The 20,849-nt window shown below is 36.9% G+C and overlaps 1 pseudogene; it reads left to right on the top strand.

The window, feature by feature from the left end:
- On the top strand, positions 1,975-15,195 carry VN2R573P (vomeronasal 2 receptor 573 pseudogene; annotated as a pseudogene).

The raw sequence follows: 20,849 nt of genomic DNA, 5'->3' as shown, positions 1-20,849 counted from the left end.
AATAGTTTCCCTGGTGACTACCTTAAATATTTGATTTTAAAACAAGACACTGTGGTGAAAACATATTTCCTGTGGTCACAACTTACTCATCCACTCTTTATATCTTCCACTATTTTAATCACTACAGTTTATGACACCCAACTATTTGAACTCTTACAGTTTATGGCATCCACTCTTTTAAATGCCACAGGGTCCTTGAACACCTTGTGGAAGCATGAGTTGGAAGAGAGGTGGTGCTGAGTGGAATTCTTCCACCTTTCATAGTCATCCTTGACAAAGGGGAACAGGGCTTGAACCTGGTGAATGATCTGGGCCAGTTTGAGCCTCCGGGTTAGGGAAGTTTGAATCAACTGGGCTAACATGGCCAGGTAGGTGTAGGGAGGCTTGTTGTGAGGAAGCTATTTTTTCTTCCTCTTCCTCCCCTCCTGAGGGGCTCTGGATCTGACTATGAATCTGGCACTGGCTTGGGGGACCAGGGCTTGAGCCCCCTTGGGACACCACAGAAGGAAAGGGCCCAGCACTGGGCATAGAGTTCCTTTGGTGCTCTTGATCAAGGCAATTGGGACAGAGGATCAGGGGTTTTGGCCTGAGTGTAGGGCCAGATTATAGTCTTGATATTTGCAAATTCTTTCTTCATTTCCTAATCAAATGAGTAAAAAAATCTTGGCACAGTGCCTGACACATGCAAGGTGATATGTAAATTCTTCTTCCTTTCCTCTCTATTTGATAATGTTTTCAATTTTCTGAAACCATATATTATAATAATAATTAAAAAGGGTTTGATAAATGTAAGGATTTCAAAAATTGTTGTCTCTGCTAATAAAAATTAACTCTTAAGTGACAGGACTATTAGTAGCTTTAGTACCTTTATTACAGCAAGGTAGAGATACTAAAGGGGGATATGTCAAAAGGACCTGGAAAATATTTCCTGGCTAAATTCCCTAAGTCAGGATGCAAGTGTTTCACTGAAGACAGCATCCAACTAAAGACAGGAGAAAAGAAGAAAAGTTTGGCCAGAAGCAAGTCACCAAAGACAAATTCCTCGAGCCAATTCAGAAGACCTCCAGCACAGAAGTCCAACACAGAGACATCTGCACAACAGAATCCCTCTTTAAGCAAGAGCCACCAACACAGCAGAATAAATTAGAATCTCCTGGGCTGAATTTTATAAGCAGCTTTTTCCATGTCACTTTCAGTCACTCTGGTTTCTACTTATTTCACTGTGGGCTTGTCTATCACATCTCAGGAACTTTTCAGTTTCTTAATTTAGTTGGCACTACCCAGAGGGGAGTACCTGTGGGATACAGCTCCCATCCTCTAAAGGTATAAACTTTAATCAAAAGGATTCTCCAGTTCCTGACTGATTGAGGTAAAGGAGTGGAGCATTCCAAGTACTTGATTGATTAAGTTAAGATAAAAAAAATTCCCTTTCACAGTATTCACTTTAGTTTCAATTTGTTTGCCTTCATTAGAATGTAAGCTCCTTTAGTGCAGATACTTTTGATTTTCCTTTAATATTTCCAGGACCCAATCTATTGTCTTTTGAATAGTGGGTAATGAATAAATGGTTCTGAACTCTTGTGAGACTGCATTGGAGGGAGGCTCACAAAATATAGGAGGACACTGAAGCACATCCAATCCTGTGAGCCAGCATTGCAAGATCTCTTTCTGTGCATCCTTTCCCAGGTCTACTCTTACTCAACTGAGAGGACCCTTCTGGCCTTTTTCTCTCTTTTTAAATATATCTACTAAATCCTTGTGATTTGGCACAACTTTATAATCTAATGACGCCTTTTTAGAACCTGCTTCCAGTTTATTAGGAACCCATCAGTTTTGTTTCAATTGAAAAGTCTGAGGAAAGACTAATCCTGCTTTTATCCAAACTATTCGATTAAAACAATTTAGACAGCCTAGAGTTTAGTACCCATCCCTGAAAACTTCACCTGAAGAACTTTTCATGCTCTTCACTTTTAGCTCCCCTACTTCCTGAAGAATATCCAGTTTAACAACTGTTCTGGGAACCATGTGGTCTTGCATGAGAAGAAGAACTCTGTGGCAAACTATGATATTCTCAACCATGTGACCTTTGGTAATGACACTGAGGTTCTGCTCAAAGTGGGAGAGTTTATTTCTGAGGCTCCACTTGGTCAAGAGTTCATTATTCAGCAGAAGGCAATAGTGTGGCCCAGAACATGGGGAGAGGTGAAGAACGATTGAAATGTTTGTTTAATGTAAGATGTAAACATGAGCACCTAGCATACCAGAATAATCACTAGCATTTTCACACCTCATTCAAAAGGCACAAAAATGCCCTGAAGGAAGCAGCTTGAAAATCAACTTTTATGACAAATTCAGATGAGAAGATGTTGAGGCAAGAGTACCAAGATGAATTCCTCTTTAGATGGAGAGCCTGAGAGACAGTGAGATTAATACACTGCACCGCTGTTAAAGGGAGAAGCGAGAGAATATGCCTGGTCCATAGCAGTCACAGAAAAAGGATGTAGGCTCATTCAGAAAATTCAATTTAGAGCTAATGATTCTTGATCAATGTCTGCTATACTCAGCAAAGTTTCTATGGTACCTTAGTGCTCTAAGTGATATCATGCCTCTAAATATTTAGGATTCCTGGAAGAGAACCCCAGTGTTATCCAAATTATGGTTCTTGATCCCAATAATGGAAATAATGTTTCCCCTTTTATGTTGATCCATGACCCACACTTAAAAATATAACAGCTACCTTTACTAAATAAATCCCTTACTTCCACAGGCCACTAAAAGAAGAACTGTATAATCATCAAATAAAAAGGTGACAAATCTAGGATTTATAGAATCAGGGAGAAGGCCAAAATCCCTGATTAAGTCAGTATAAAGTACTTAGACACTTGGAAGTTGTATGTTGGTGAAGTGAAGATATTCAGAGAATGAAAGTTTGTCTAAAATAATATAACCTATAGGGCAGAGGGAAGGTTCAATCAGTTTTATTACATGACACAATCCTTTACTCATTTATACATTTGACTATGTATTCATTCAAAAACTATTTGTTAAGTATATTATTTGAGTTCAGCCCTGGTTTGGATGTCTGAGAAGTTACAACAATAATACAAGTATCTTCCTTGTGTCATTTTTTCCTCTTTGACTAAAGAGATGGCATTTTAGACAAAATTACAATTACTCTGAAATCCTGGCTAGAACAATTTCACACTTTAGACTTAGGTTTAGGTCCCCACACCAACTAACATTCTTTTGCCTGCCTTGCTTGTTCTTGATCAAGGCTTAATTGATGTTCCTAGTAATATTTGATTCGCCAAATAGTATATTATATTGTACACTTTGCAAATATACAGAAAGAGAAGGTGTATTAAAAAGCTAGAATTTTATTGAGGCTGCCTTCTATCTAGGATATCTGCTGCAAAATGAATATAAAGCTGGGGAACCCTATGGATTCACTCTTCTCTGCCACATTGACTCAGGTCTAACTTTATTCCTAAGTGATATAATGGAAAAACCCAGTTTATTCTAGACATTTCATTTCTAGAAATTAGAATCTTTGCTTCTAAGAACTCATTTTTTATTCAAATAATAGGTTTTAACTATTTCAAAAAAATTTTATAAACCTTATTCATATTGATACTGGTTGAATCAATTGAACAGTGTTCCTACTTCATATATGTAATCACTTTTAAGTAGGAGTAATAAAAAATTAAGTTCTACCCTTACAGTACACACTCACATACACACACACATGCAGAGTGAGACACATACACATATAGAGAGAAAGAAAGAGAGAGAAAGAAAAAAGCTAGATATTGAGGCAGGGATCCAGAGACAAAGATAGACAGGGTGAGACAGAAAGAAAGATTTACTATGTCTCATACTAAGAGACTGGAGATTCATACCACAAATAGTTTGTCTTTATGGGGGTAGTATCTGCATTATCCTTTTTAATTACATTCCCAATACTTTGTATGATAGGTAATTCAATAGGTAGATTGTCAGCCAAGGGATAAGGAAAATGTGATTTTAAATCATTCCTCTGACACTAAATAAATGACCCCTGCCATGACACCTAGCCATTTCCCCCTTAGTTTTCTCATCTATAGAATTAAAAAGAGAGAGAAACTGAAAACCACTCTATAATCCTTACCAAGAAAAGCACAAATAGGGTCACAAAGAGTCAGACACAACAGAAATGACTAAATAGAAATACTTGTACTAAAGAGTCTTGGGAAAAGTCTCTACTGATAAAGAATTCTAGTCACTAACATTATTCCTTCTCCAAAAGCTATCCCAGTGTAGTAGGGGGTGTGAGGTGGGACAAACTCCATACCCCAATTCATATCCTAGAAGCTTTTTCTTCTCCATAAGAGGAAAGAAATCAAGCTATTTTTATCTTTAGCAACTTGTGTCTTTTTTTTTCAAGGTAACTGATCCAAACTTTTGCAGATAGCAATGTTATATCCATAAAAAAAGCACTGGTAGACTTTGCAGAATAAGAAAAATATGTGCTTGTAGCTAAAAACAAGCTAAAATTAAATAAGAAAGCACATTAACACATGCATATGCTGACTCCAAACAACATCATTATGACTTTGGTTGCTTTTTGTATAGACTCTTCCCTCCAGATGCAGCAAAGTCTGTCGCCCAGGATTCCACATAAAAGCCCAGGAGGGAAAGCCTGTCTTCTGTTTTTACTGTGCACCCTGCCCACAGGGGCAGATTTCCAACTAGACAAGTAAGTCGGTGGAGAAACTTACAGAAAACACATGTCAAGAGAAACAAAATAAATCTGGATGATACTCAGGTCATATTCTAATAATGGAAAACCCAATTCCTATGAAAGTAAATATAGGAGAAAGCTCAGAAAGATCAAACAGATTAAGAATCAAGAGTGATCAAGCTTAGTTACAGTTGGTGTATTAGAAGTCCACCAGATTGGAAATTTCTGACCCAGTTTTTGTGTGGCACAATTACTCAGGGATAAACTTCTAGAAATGTCTATTGACACTGATCATTACACTACATCACCATTACATTACATAGGACTTTAGAATTTTCAGGGGCCCTTTTCTAACAAGACCCAAATAACAAAATATGAGTATCTTTGTCATAGTTCTATTAAAGAGAAAGAAAAAGTGACCAACTATAATAACACAGTTATTAAGAAGAGTTAAGAATCAAACCCAGAACACTGCACAGAAATCCATCACATTTTTAAATTTATCTCAACTATTTCTGCTGGATACTTCCATGTATCTTGAACAATGCATGCCTAGAAGGCATCTTTTCTGTTGCTCTGTGACCTTATTCAGTTCCAGGTTGTTCCTCATTCCCCATAAGGCCTGGAACTCTGAGAAAAAAACAAAAACAAAAACAATAAACCTTGAAGAGTATATTAAACTGACAAAGCTGAGTAAGCAGCCAGAAATTTAGGAAATCAATACCAACATGAGGAAAATGGGAAGTAATATAGACTATGAAAATTATATGACCCAGAGAATGTCTAAAGGGAAAAAACCTCTATGAAGGATGTTCTTTCAATAGTCTTAGGAATGGAAAGTGTTTGGGAGGATGCCCTCTCTTCAGCAGTAAATCAATACAAGTGTTAGCTTTCAAAGGGGTGTCTCCTGATCATGGCTGGAACATACACAGGACATTGTTTTATAACCTGAAATAGAAGGAATTGAGAGGTGACCTGCCCATAAACCCTTTCCATGGGGGAAGGATTACTTGTTTCTTGTAAATTAATGTGCTGGACAAGTGGAAGGACCCAAACTTCGAAGAGATCACCAGTATATCATACTGTAAGGGGGAAATTGAAAAGTTTCAAGTAAATTTAAGAGTGTGGACACCAGGGATTATCAGTGAATTCCAATTGACTTTTAGGGTGTTTGTTTGCAAAAGGAGAAAGAATGAAAGAAAGAAAATCAAAGAGAACAGATATTTACTTGGCTTGGTCCAAACCAGACAGGGCTTCAGGGTCCCCAGAAATGAGGACCCAAAGTTAAATTAAACAACGTTTTTAGCCATGATGCTTCCTCTAAGACAAGGGACATCTCTGGAAGCTAGTACTACCAAGAAAAAAACAGGGAAATGATTCAGCCTTTTTCATTCATCTACTTTGGTAGTCCTAATAGAAAATAGAAAGAAGCCCTCAGTCAAAGCTCCTCCAGGTTCAAATCAAGTTCCAAGACAAAAGACCTCCTCACAAAAAATTCTTGACAGGTATAAAGACAATTCTTTGGCCACTTCCTGTGCCTTCCTTCCATTTTTACATGGACCAATTACAGCTAAAGTTTTGTTTAGGACTGCCCATTGAGCAGCCACTCAAATCTTATTCATTAATTCCTATAGCACACATGGGGCACAGACCTCCCCATACTTAAGGATAAGTGGTTTGTATACACTTCTGGTGATTAAATCTAAAAATGGGCAGGTAAGAGTTAACTCTATCTTCACAATACCCAAGTGGTCATCCACTTTCTGCTTAAAGATCTATAAGAAAAGTATAGCCATTACTCTCAATACAGTTCCCTAAATTTTTAGACCACTCTCATTATTAAGATTTTCTTCAGAAAGAAGCTAAATTTCTCTGTTCTCAATTTCTGGACTGCATATTGTGTTGCCCTCTAGCAAAGCCCTCTAGATAGCCCTCTCCAAATAAATGGAGCAAATATAGTCCTTCCTCTATTATAAGTCATTTGAATCCAATGTATCATTTATCTTCTCTTCTGAATCTTTTCTCCAAAACTATGCATGGATAGTTCCTTCCATCAACATTCTTAAAACCTCAGAGTTGAGGTCCAAGTGAGGAATTTAAGGGTCAGGTTGGTAATACCAAAAGGCATGTTTTCAATAGCTAATGACATATAGATTCATCATCATAGATGAACTAACCATCAAGAGGAAAGGCAAAAGAATCAAGACCTTTAAAAATTATAGGGACTGCATCTCCACAGACATTTGCAAAAGAGCTCTAGAAAGCCTAACTCGTTAAGTACAACTGAATCATTTTCCTGAGGGAGAAGTCTATAAAGAACAGATAGATACAGGATGAGGAGATGGACACTTAAAAGATAGATTATCAACATCCATTAAATCATTTCAGCAATAAACTGGATTTCTTTATTTCCTGACATATTACTATATCATTTTTAATAATAATAATGTCTCATATTAATAAAGTAAGGATAATATTTATATAATAGCTAGTTAGTTTGTATACAGCACATTTTAGGGGATTGTAAAACATTTTACATTTGTTAATTCATTTAATCCTCATAAAAACTGTATGAGGAAAGTGCCATTATTATCCTCATATTACAAGTCATGAAATTCAGAAGAAAGAAGTAACATTGACTTCTAGGATCACAAAATGACAGATTATATGAGGTGTAAATTTCAAAACTACTCAACCCTATTCAAACCATTCTTTAGAAGATGGGATTTAGCTATTTCCTGATCAATAGCAATAGAGATACTTGGAATAACAGAATCAGGTCTTGGAAACTACAATCTCCACCCTACTCAGGGTAACAAGATCAGCAAGGGCTGCAGCAAAACTCAAGATTTAATTATTTGAGAATATGGCCTTCAACAGACATGTGCAAAAAGGACAGACCTCTGGGAGGTTCTAGGTTAGGCGAGAGCCAACATTGGCACAGGTGAGACACAGGAAGTGAGGTAGAAGATAGCTCGGGAGAGAGGTGGTTGGAGCCTGGTGCTTGTGGTGGAGGAGCCCACAGACTTTCTCCATTTGGGTCACGTGAGTGATAGGGACTGATCTCTTTTCTTTGCCTCGGCTGGGCCTTTGGCTCAGCCTAAGTAGAGTGGGTATTTAAGCCCTATTTCCTTCTCTCCCTTTTACCTCTCTCTGTCTCTCTCTCTGTATCTCTCTCTCTCTCTCTCTCTCTCTCTCTCTCTCTCTCTCTCTCTCTCTCTCTCTGTCTCTGTCTCTGTCTCTCTCTCTGTCTCTCTCTGTCTCTCTCTCTGTATCTCTCTCTCTCTCTCTCTCTCTCTCTCTCTCTCTCTCTCTCTCTCTCTCTCTCTCTCTCTCTCTCTCTCTCTCTCTCTCTCTCTCTCTCCCTAATACTTTTCTTCCTCCTGTTTGTAATTAAAACACCATAAAAATGGTTGACAGCTGTCTTGAGTTTTTCATTTAGGAATTTCATAGCTGAATTCCTTGGCAACCTTAAATTAATACATATCAGTCTTTTAAAGTGATTTCCATATCACATTGTGGCTGACCATGGAAGTCTAAAGAATTCCCTCAATAAACTTTCTGAATTTTCTTGCCTTTTTACTCTACTTTCTCACCACTCACTCAGTCCTTTTTAACAGGTAACTTGGCTTAAAGACACAGCTGCTAGAAAAAGTGAGTATAAAAAACTTCTTCTCTCTTCTCTTTTCTCCTTAAGTTAAATTGGAATCAGCAGTTTTTCTTTTTCTTCCCTTTAATCTTAAGGGGTAGCTGGGTGGCTCAGTGGATTGAGAGCCAGGCCTAAAGACAGAAGGTCCTAGGTTCAAATTGGACCTCAGATACTTCCCAGCTGTGTGACTCTGATAGTTAGATAGAAAACAGCTGTTTTAAATCTTAGCAACAGGACCCTAAAGTCCTGGCTGGGAGAGCTGTTTCTAAATATCCTTTCCCTTAAGGAACAACTGCCTAGATTAGGAGTAAAAAAAAACCTGTGGAAAGTTTTTTGCTTTGTCCTGCTTCCCACGTGTTTTATGAAGACTGTTAGAAAATAATTAATGTATATATATATATATATATATGTATATATATATATATACATATATATATAAATGAATACTACATTCTTTGACATTTATATGGCAGTTGAAGGATTAGGGGCATTGAGGAATTCAGGATACCTCCAATTTTTTATATTAATATGTAATGTCATTTTTGTACTCCTCAATACTGTATTTAGAGATGCTAAAATGAAAAAATTGAGGATAAAATGCAAGCCCAATTAGAAGATCTAAAATGTTTCTTACAGGATCAATTGGAAAATACCCACTCTACCAGAATCAGACCTGTTTCTGAACCCTTGAATGAGGAAATTTCCTTCCCTGAAATAGAGATGGAAAAAACCTTCCCTATAGCAGTTAACAGACTGCTTCACTCATGTAGTGCAAATTTTGACTGAATTTAATCCCCAAAACCCTTCCCCTGCAATTCCAGTTTCTCATGTTCCCTCTCCTACAGAAAACCAAATTCCAATGCAAAGGAGATCTCATCCTCCTAGAGAAACCTGTCCTTGTCAAACTGACCCACAGGTACAAAATTCAACTAGAGGCCTGTTTCTTCTAAGAGAAGTACCTGAAATAGGGTGGAATGGGGATGTGGTGACTTTAAGACATAGGATACCATTTACTCCCAAAGAAATAAATTAATTTACACAAAATATCCCCACATATGAACAAGATTCCTTTCTAGTAACAAAAAAGATGGGAGACATATTTTTTCAGTATAATCCATCTTACAAGGACGTTGAGAACTTGCTACAGGCTTTTTTAACTGAACGTGAGAAAAATAAAATAATTGCTCATGTCAACAAAACCCAGGGGCGGAATGCAGCTCATTGGCCATCTCAGGATCCCAAATGGGACAATAACAATCCTGAGGATTATCTACAACTATACCATTGTAGAGAGGCCATCCTTATGGCAATGAAGGAATGTGCAGACAGTACAGATAAGTGGATGGAACTTGAAAAAATTAAGCAAAAGGAGGAAGAAACACACTCCAGATTCATGGATAGAATAATCGAGTTTGGGGACAGATACTTGGATTGAGACCTAACTAAAGAGAATAGCTTAAGACAAGTTAGAAGGATCTTTGTCAATAACTCTTGCAAAGCAATTAAGAATTATTTTATAACACAATGCCCAAGATGGTCAAATATGGACCTTGAAGAATTGTGAAAAACAGCTATGTATGTTTTAAAGGAAAATAAAGAAAAGGAAGAAGAAAATAATGATGACATGGAGGAAATGAAGAAAAAAATGAGGTGTGTAATAGATAGGATAGCTAAATTAGAAAGTGGGCATGATAATGAACCAACAATACTTGCCTCTCTCCAGAAATCTAATTATCAATCCATTACCTGCCACTTCTTTCAGAAGAAGGGCCACAATACGGTACAGTGTAGAGCTTTTCTCAAGATTATAGGAAGGAATACTCAGTTTAATAACAACTACAGAAGTGATAATTATAGAAATAAAAATAATTATGACAATGAAAACCACAACTTTAGGAATGATGACTATAGGAATGGATATTGGGAAAATGATAACTCAAATGAAATAACTCCACAACAAAATATAAAAAATGGTGCTCGTCCAAAAAATACTCGAAGTGATAATGCTCCTCAGGGGGGTGCTCTTCAGGGGGGCAGTTTTCAGGGGGGTGCCCAAGGAACTTCCCAAATATAATGAAGGTGGTTCTTCTTAGACTCTATTGATTTTGTTGATGTTAATTAACCTTTTTCAGTTTTTTTTTCTCCACTCCAAATACTAGGAAAGAATGAATAAAGAACCTAAAACTATGATTGGCAAATTATGCACTGAGACCCATTTAAAATGGCCCGAAATTCTCCCTCTGGCCCTATTTTATCTTAGAAGCAGGCCTAGAGGAGGCTTACATATTTCACCATTTGAGATGCTTTGGGGACATCCGCCTATACAGGCTAAGCCTTTCTCCCCGGCATATACATCACTATTAGGGGTAGATACTACTATTGCTTCCTAAATACAGGAATTACAGCATAAACTGCGTGAACTTCATGAATCTGGAGCTGCAGTAAAAGCCAGACCACTAGACTTTTCACTTCATGACCTGAACCCAGGAGACAAGGTGTATATTAAAAATTTCCAGCATCCTGGAGCAACTCAGCCTTCATGGGAAGGACCATTCCAAATATTGTTAACTACTCCAACATCTATAAAGGTTGGAGAAAAGGACTCTTGGATTCATTGCTCACATGTAAAGAGAGCATCTTCTGCTGAGACTGATTGACGGTATCCTATCACATGCATTGAAGATAATAATCCATTGACAAGTGGATGCTGTTTTTTCAAAAAGACATTGAATTCCTGATTTTTTCTTCTCTTTCCCTTACTTTTTATTATTGCTTTTCTTTTGAATATTTGAATTTTTCCCCTTTCCTCATTTCTTGTACAAAAGGTACATACAATTAATTTTTTTTCCTCTCGCTCTGCAGTAATATAAGTTTAAATATACATATCCAAACAGCTTTAGACTGTGGGAACCTGCCATTTATTGATAAAATGTTATGGGACTATGATGTGACCTTTAAAATGGTTGTGGTCTTAAACCGTAGTGATTAAAATAGTGGAAGATATAAATTGTGATAGATATAAGAGAGGGTGAATAAATTTGACTGCAGAAATATGTTTCACTACAGTGTCTTGGGTTTTAAAATCAAATATAAGGTGGTCACCAAGGAAATATTCCCAATTATTCAAATACCCAAGTCAATTGGGTTTTATAGAGATTTTAATTAACAATACAATGAGTAATCAAAGAAAGAGAGAGAGAGTAAGAAAGGAATAAGTAATAAGGGCCGCAAGCCAATATGGCCTAGACCTGAGTCTTAATAGAGAAATCAGTCATTTTTTAACACTCACCACAAGGTCTGACTAAACAAGGATACTAGTGACACCAGGCCAGCGTCCTTCCTCAAAGAGTCTTCCAGCCAGAGATTGTTTCAAAGGGCCTCTCTCAAGAGCCTCCAGAGCTCCTACCCCAGAGGGATAGAGCCCCTCAGAGGAGCTCCTCAAGGAGCTCTCCTTCAGAATGAGAATCAGAAATCCAGATCCTTCAATGAGATCCAAGCTCTTATTTTTAAGGGCAAAATCTCCTCCGTCACCTCCCCTAAGTCCTTACATCTACCAATCACTGTAGATGTTTCTAAAGGACCGCCCATTTTGAATTCACAGCTGAGTAGTTTTAATCTCTTTAGTAAGTCAGAAAAAATGCTGCTGTGTCGACAAATTTCATTAAGAAAAAACCTCTGAATAAGTTATCACCCTTTTAGATTTAAGTAGTTTACAAGTTGCCCCACCTATATGAGTACCTAGCATCCCATTGTATCAATTTTAAAAACAGGCATGACTCAAAGAACTTCCTGTCCTTTTCATAAGCATGGGTCAAAGCACTTTCATTGTTCAGCAAGGCCTAAAGCAGTCTTAAGTAGGGTGGAGTAGGGATATTCCCAAGGCTAGGAGCCCCCACACTCAAGTAGAGTTCTCATCATCTTCTAGGGAATTTTTTTAAGTAGAAGATTCCCCAATGGGGGAAACCGCTAACATTCATAAGTCTCAGAAATTTTGAGGTTTACAATGATTAATGTTTGTGTCTGATTCAAGGAAATGGGATAAAAACAAGGAGCACAGACTTAACCTGAATAGTGCCAAAAGAGCACACAGGAAATACTAATGTGGATTCGAGGTTGCAATGCTTGACATAATTAAGTCATAGAACTTCCTTGTATCTACACCATTTATACAAGTTCAAAAATTTGACTATCATGCTGGCTCCCTATATCCTTGAGAATGAAAACAGTCAGACCAGGAAATGACTCTTCCCTATCAAAATAGAATTCTAGTTCCTTTCCTTCTTGTAATATGACAACTTCCTGTAGTCTTGGCTGCAGATGGGTGAGTGAAATATTACTGCATTCTGTCCTACAAACTTGTGGGATAGAAATTACTTTAAATTGGACCTTTACAAGGGCCTATTATGAAGTTATTCTTGTTTACTCAACATTTTATACAGAGATTTTGGTATTTTGATTCTGATTTTGAATTTTTTTCTTCCCTTTCTCCCAAAAGTTTAACTTTCTTCCATATTTTTCCCTTTATGTATTTTTTGTTTTTTGTTTGTTTTGTTTTTATTATTTTTGAATTATTTTAATAACTGACTCATACACCCCCATAACTCAACAATGCATCCTGAGCTGAACTGGGTTTTTTTAACACCCACTTCAGGGGGGATTGTATTTTAATAAAACTCCAAGATTTTGAAAAGTTTTTTTTTGTTTGTTTGAGAAACATCTACAAGGAAGAAGCTTGCTAACTCCTAAATCCAGAAAATGAACTATTGCAGAAAGATGCCAGAAAACCTACATTACATCAAGATCAAGAATGAACCTTGGGGTATGGTTGCTTGAACTGAAGGTTGATTGAATTTATTTTGAATGTACACTCTTCTGCCAAAGGGGACTGCCCTCTAATTGGCTTTTGTCAATATGCCCAGCAAATCATTGGTTTTGCTGTCTCTCACTATCTCTCCTATTTTTCCTTTATCTCTAACTATTGTAATTTCATAGCTAGTATGTTTACAAGACCCATCAGAGAGATTAGCCTTCCTTGGGCCTCAGGGGGGATTGTGAATTTCAAAACTACTCAACCCTATTCAGACCATTCTTTAGAAGATGGGATTTAGCTATTTCCTGATCAATAATAATAGAGATACTTGGAATAACAGAATCAGGTCTTGGAAACTACAATCTCCACCCTACTCAGAGTAACAAGATCAGCAAGGGCTGCAGCAAAATCAAGATTTAATTATTTGAGAATATGGCCTTCAACAGACATGTGCAAAAAGGACAGACCTCTGAGAGGTCCTAGGTTAAGTGAGAGCCACCATTGGCACAGGTGAGACATAGGAAGTGAGGTAGAGGACAGCTCAGGAGTTCTGGGAACTTCCTGGGTGGAGGGAGAGAGGTGGTTGGAGCCTGGTGCTTGTGGTGGAGGAGCCCACAGACTGTTTCTCCATTTGGGTCACGTGAGTGATAGGGACTGATCTCTTTTCTTTGCCTCGGCTGGGCCTTTGGCTCAGCCTAAGTAAAGTGGGTATTTAAGCCCTATTTCCTTCTCTCCCTTTTACCTCTCTCTGTCTCTCTGTCTCTCTGTCTCTGTCTCTCTGTCTCTCTCTCTCTCTCTCTCTCTCTCTCTCTCTCTCTCTCTCTCTCTCTGTCTCTCTCTCTCTCTCTCTCTTTCTCTCTCCCTCTAATACTTTTCTTCCTCCTGTTTGTAATTAAAACACCATAAAAAGGTTGACAGCTGTCTTGAGTTTTTCATTTAGGAATTTCATAGCTGAATTCCTTGGCGACCTTAAATTAATACAGATCTGTCTTTTAAAGTGATTTCCATATCATAGAGGCAAGAAACAATGGAATCAATTGGAGAAATTTGTAGTACTATGATACCCATTTGGGCCCCACTGTTTGGGAAGGTATGCAAACCTGCCATTTTAAGACCTTATTATTCTCCTCAGTCAGAGATCAAAGCATGAAGTACCCTGAGGACCAATATCCAAATAGGGAGAGGATTTGCTGCCTCCCCAAAAGGGTGACTTTCCTGGCCTATGAAGAAAACTTGGGCATTGCCTTGGCCTCCATAACTGTTTCTTTCTCACTTCTCACAGCTCTGGTTCTCTGGGTCTATGTAAAGCACAATGATACCCCCATAGTCAAAGCAAACAATCGAGATCTCAGCTACATTCTCCTCTTCTCCCTTTCCTTATGCTTCCTTTGTTCCCTGTTCTTCATTGGCCACCCCTCTGCAATAAATTTTCTCCTCATAAAAACAACATTTGGAGTCATGTTCATGGTGGCTATCTCCTCTATTCTTGCCAAAACCATCACTGTGGTTCTGGCCTTCAGAGTCACAAGGCCAGGTTACAGGAGGTGGAGATGGGTGAAATACAAAGCACCTATTTCTCTTGTTGTCTTTTGTTCCTTCATTCAAGTCATACTCTGTTCGATGTAGCTGTTTCTTTCATACCCCTTCCCTGATGTAAACACACACTCTGACCCTGAGAATTCTTGAGTGCAATGAGGGCTCTCTCCTTGCTTTCTACTCTGTCCTGGGCTACATAGCATTCTTGGCCCTGGGGAGCTTCAATGTGGCTCTTTTGGCCAGAAATCTCCAAGATACTTTCAATAAAGTGAAGTTCATTACCTTCAGCATGCTTGTGTTCTGCAGTATCTGGCTTTCCTTCCTGTCCATGAACCAGAGCACCAAAGGGAAAATGATGGTGGCTGTGGAGGTCTTCTCCATCTTGCGACCCAGTGCTAACTACTAGGCTGCATCTTCATCCCCAAGTGCTGTGTAATCCTTCTACAGTCACAAGGGAACACCAAGAAATTTAAAAAAAAATAATCTGAAATCCTTAGACAAGAAGAATTCAGATAATTTCTGCATTACTCCCACAAATAACAAGATGTTTTAAAAAATTAATTAGTCGTGCTTGAAAATATCTCAATTTTTTCTCAGATGAAAATATGTATAGCTACTCTCTTTGCCGTGGTGACGAACTGAACATAGGGGAGGTACTCATCAATAAACAACTGTTTATCACTAAATCATGAATAAATAAAAAATCAATAAATCAATAAATAAAATAACAAAACCAAAAGAACATTATAGAGAGCAACAGAAACATTGTTTAAAGAATAACTTAATGCCCACCTCAAGAGAAAGAACTGTTAAATAGAAATATGATAGATATAGTACATACACACATGTATATGCACATATGACTAATAATTCCAAGAGACTGAATTCCATTAAGAGAATCAACTCATTGGTCAGGCTAATAATAACCAGCAAATCATTGGGTCAGTGATCTCTCAGTGATCAAAGACAAAGATATTTAGCATCTTGAGCCTTAAAATATAATTTTGGAACCTTCTTATACAGCCCTCCTCTAACCATCTTCTACTGATGAATATCTAATGAGAAGGAGGACTGATTTTCCCTCAGTCCCTCCCTGATTCCTTCATGACACTGACAGGAGTCATGCCTGGTAGTAAGATTCTAATAGTCTTTGGTGTTCTAGACAGGAAGATCAAGTTGGATCTCAGTAAGTTTTTATCTCCATAACTCATTTCAGTAGGGAACTCAAGGATAACGTGTTGCTGCCTGCAGACATTCTTGGATTAAACCAGTCTTGTTTACAAGAAAACCTATCTTGAACTTCAATCAATCCAATTTTTAAGATGCTCTGAGGCATGGAATATAAAAGCATTTCTTGGCTTTCTTAGGAACAAAGAGATAGCAAAAGAGGTTTGAAAGACAGACTCAACCCTCATTTTCAAACTTAGAAATAAAAAATTATTACTTACATATAAACACATATTTTGTGTCACTTTAACCTTCTGTCTCTTGAGCTCTGTCTCTTTTATTCATCTCTATCTCTATCTCTTCACTGTGTCTCTGACTGACTTTCTTGTTCATACTCTCATTCTCTGTCTCTTTCTCTGAATGATGAAGACAAGAACAATAATGTAGTGAACTGACAGAATATTAACCTCAATTTAAGAAGATACAATTCAATAAGGATGTGTTTATGTGTGTGTGTGTGTGTGTGTGTGTGTGTGTGTGTGTAAAGTCCTACACAGTTTCAAAAAATAATTTCACAAATACACAGTTGAAGTAGAATATATAAATTGGTGAAATTATCTTTTATTTCTGAGGAAATTCTGGAGTAAATAATTTACTTCTAGATATCTAAAAATGGAGTAGAAGATTACAGAAGACTGAATAAAACTTGATCCCTCTCTGCTGACAGAGGTGATTTCAACTGAGACATTCTATCTAGATGTGGCTATTGGAAATGTTTATTATCCTTCACTAGGTATATTTCTTCCAAGAATTTTATTTTCTCCTTTTCTATTTGGGGGAAGCTTTCCATTATGTGAAAAAATATGAATTAAATTGAAAAAAGTAAAATCAAATTACATGGACCAGCACCAATATATCAAGAATAGGTCATATAAAACTGACTGTATTGCCTGTCTTAAAAAGGTGACTAAATAGGCATGTATGAAACAATCAGTCTACAATACTTTTCTATTTGGTTTCTATGCGTTAAGTTCTATGAAGAATGGAGAATATACCCCCAAAAGAGAAGAGCATTTTGTATGCTATAAAGTTAATGATCTGAATGGTCTCTTAAATAAATTTTAGCCAAAAAACAGAATATTATGCACAGTATATGCACAATATATGGACAGTATATTCCAAAATTATGTCAATAAATTATGAATGATTTCAATTCTTTGATTAATACAATGGCCCACAATTCCAAACATCTCATGACATGAAATGCTATCCATTTTCACAGAGAACTGACAAACACTGAGATTATATTGGAGCAGATTTTTTCACTTTCTTTTTCTTGGTTTTCTCAACATCATCGTCAATGTGGGAATATGTTTGCATTATTTCTCCTGTATAATAGGTATTATAATGCTTGCTTCCTCAATGATTACATGTAAATAATTTTTTTTAATTTTTAAATTTTTAAAAAGGCAATAAAAATTTTAATTTAGCAAAATATTTGATAAAGTATGAAATGTTATTACTTTAAGAAAAACTTTGATATGTGTTAGAATATGCTGCAATGAAATAGATTGGGAATTGATTGAATGGCTTCTCTGAAAGAGAACTCAAAGTTTTGAATTCAACTTGGAAAGAGATTGCTAATGATTCTATATTTTACTCCAGTTTCTTAACATTTTATTAATGAATGGTGCACAGATATATTTGCCATCCTATAAAAATTTGAGGAATGTAAAAAATTGTAATTAATAAAACTCTGTCTCAGTATATGTCTTTCTGACTCTTTTCCTCTCTGTCTCTCTTTCTCCCTCTGTCTCTGTTGATGTCTCTATCTGTCTGCCTGTCTGTCTGTCACTCTCTCTCTCTCTCTCTCTCTCTCTCAATTGGATAATTGGCAAGAACTAATTAGATCTTGAAAGGCCAGAATATTGAACTCAATAGAGGATGATAGAATTCCATAAATATATATATATGTATATAAAATCATATACAAACTCAAAAAACATACTGGATTATGGAACAATATAAAATCAGTGAAATTTACTTTTAATCCTAGACAAATCTGGAATAAAAAGTGAGAAAATTAGTTCTAGACACCTATAAAAGGAAAGGATGATTACAAAGGACTCATGATGAACATGCTACACCAGTCCTCTACTTCCTGACAGACAGGTGATAGATACAGAGCAAAAATTGAGACATGTATAAGGATATGGCTAATGGAGATATTTATTTTGCTTCACTACACATACTTATTATGAATTTTGTTTTTCCCTCTTTTATATTTTTGTAGAGAAAATCTTCAGCAGTCTGTACCAAAGATTTAGGGATTTACAAGGACTGTAATTCAATATGGGTTGGCACGGTGTCATAACACTCAAAAATTCATTATCCTGGGACAAATAAAGAGGGCATAAGAAGGAGGGATAAAGAAATAGTCACATTCTACTCTTCTCTTGTCAGACAAAATCTGAAGCAGTTCAGTTCTTAATGCCAGAGTTTAGATTGCATATTGATAATTTGGAGCGAGTCAATAAGAGGACTTGAAAGACACTGAAGTGTTCTGAGAACATGCCAAAATAGAATGGTAAATAAAAAATTTACACAACGAGAAAATGGTTATGAGAAAAGATTGCTTCTGTGCTCTTCAAAAGCAGGAAAATGAAGATGTTGCCAACTAGAATTCTCTCAACAACTCCCACTGTTAGCCCATTCAAAATGATGGAATAGTGGCCAAACAACTGAATTCTTAGAATCATAAAGTCTTTAAATTCTACTCAGTAATTAAATTGTACTCAAAAAGCTCTCCACTGGAAAAAAAAGTTCTCCACTAAATTAGTTAACTGAGTCCAACTTTCACCAGAAATTCAAATAATTCCACTGTATTTCAGAAATGTAATGCAATTTCCAGTACAATGGTAACTACATTGAGTTGCCTCAACATATTTCTTTGTTAAGACTGAGTTAAGTTCAGTTCAATTAAGTTCAGTTATGTTATGTTAAGTTAAGGTAAGTTAAGACAGTTAAGTCTGAGGCCCTCTGGAATGGTTGGTTTTGAATTGATCAAAGTCCTTGATTCTTGGTCAGTATACCATGAAGCACTAAATGACCTCATTGACAGGTGTCTGCTGGGGAAAATACTGAACTTGTAATGCACATACCCAAAATGGTATTTTGGCTAGGAATACTTGTTATGTGATCATGGGAAATTTTTTTCTTTCCTCTGTGCCTTAGTTTCTTCATGATTAAAATGACATTAATAAACACAAGTGAAGTTATAAGATTCTTAGAAGGAAATCCCACTCTAAAAAGGGGAAGTAGTGTATAAAAGTGAATCATTTCTTCAAATATTTTCCTTTCCTTTTTTCCTTTACACTTGATACCTTTTCCCCTTTCCATCTATTTCTTTATGTTCATCCACACTGTGGATCTCATCTTCATCATTGTAAAGATTAAAATTTTGAGAAACTGAGGCAGGTAGAAATTAGTTTCTCTATGCAAGGAGTATTATTTTTATGAGGTTTATTAAAGTTCAAGGGTTAAAGAAAATACAAGCAAGAGAAGCTACATGCTAGGTGGGCCATGAGGCCCACTCAAATTTCACTCACATCATGAGATGCGTCTGTTTGCCAGTGGAGCCAGGAAGAGAATAGAGATCCTGTCATGGGCGGAGACCCTTTAAATAATGATTTTGCTCTCTGCCCAGGCGAGAATTCCGTGAGATTACAAAGCATTCTGGGAAAGTGGAGCAAGTCCTTCTGGGGATTGAAGTCCTGGATTCAAGTCCAGTTTTATATCATCATCCATTGCTCAGTTCTTCACTTCTAGTCTTCTCATCTTCTACCTTTTTGCTCTATACATCTTTCTTTTCATTTTCCTAAGTTCTCCTCATTCTTCACATTCCTCTGCTTCTTCTCAACCTTCTTTTACCTTTTCTCGTCCTTCTATTTAGTTTCCTTCCCCTTTATTCTACGAAAATGTTCTCCATTTTTGTCTGTCTTCACAATTTTTTTTATTATCTAAGGAGGTATCCCATCAGGCTCTGCAAATGGTAATGCTGACTTCAAGGGGACACAAGGTACAAACTATATTGAGCCATGACTAAGTAGTCTATGTATCATTTGTACATCTCAGATCTTTTAATAGAAGAGAATGCCCAAATCAATGTAATGGGAAGAATTATAAAACAACTTGGTGTGACCCTGCTATCACATTGGCATTAGGCTTAAAGTATCATCACAGATCCAAGCAGAGAAGCATCTCTTTCTTCTCACAGCTTTATTCACAGTAGAAAGAAAACTCCCTTAGTTCATGGACTCCTTTCTCCAGATCCCTGTATATAAAGCAGATAATTAGAGACTGGACCCATAATTTTATTGCCATAAAGAACTCTCCATTGAGAAAATTCCTTCTGCCATTATAGTTCTGGGTTGTTAATAAATCTTTAGTGTATTGGATTTCTGTTCTAAGTTTAAATTGGACATTTCATGATATCAATGATCTTTAATATTTAAAAAGATGGTACTTATGTAACTGCAGAGACACTATGTGGTCCTTTGTCTGAGAGACAGAAGTGAAATAATGTGACTGGATTAGACAAGCAGTCAACAGAAGGGACAGATAGTGGATTGATTATGGGAAACAAAGATCATTTTTTCTGCAGCAGGACTTGTTACACATCCCCATTCCAAACATCAATTTTGAGTCTTTGTGAAGCAATAACTGCTGGAAATATCTCTATATGCTGAACTAGTAACAAGATAATCTGTTCCAGAACCATGTAAGAGAACAATACTCTGAGAGTCAACCCAAGCTGCAGGACTCTCTTGTTTAGAATTGGGAAAAGAGAAGGCTGAGATCCTTGAACTTCTAATCACTCAGTTGCTACCTCTTTCTGACCTTGTCACTTCTCACAAAATGTTCTTTGATCAAACTCATCCAAGACCAGAGTCACTGTGTAAGCCAGA

Source organism: Monodelphis domestica, chromosome 4 (genome assembly GCF_027887165.1).
Source record: "Monodelphis domestica isolate mMonDom1 chromosome 4, mMonDom1.pri, whole genome shotgun sequence".
Classification (NCBI taxonomy): Eukaryota; Metazoa; Chordata; class Mammalia; order Didelphimorphia; family Didelphidae; genus Monodelphis; species Monodelphis domestica.
This window is presented reverse-complemented; position numbering and strand designations above follow the sequence as displayed.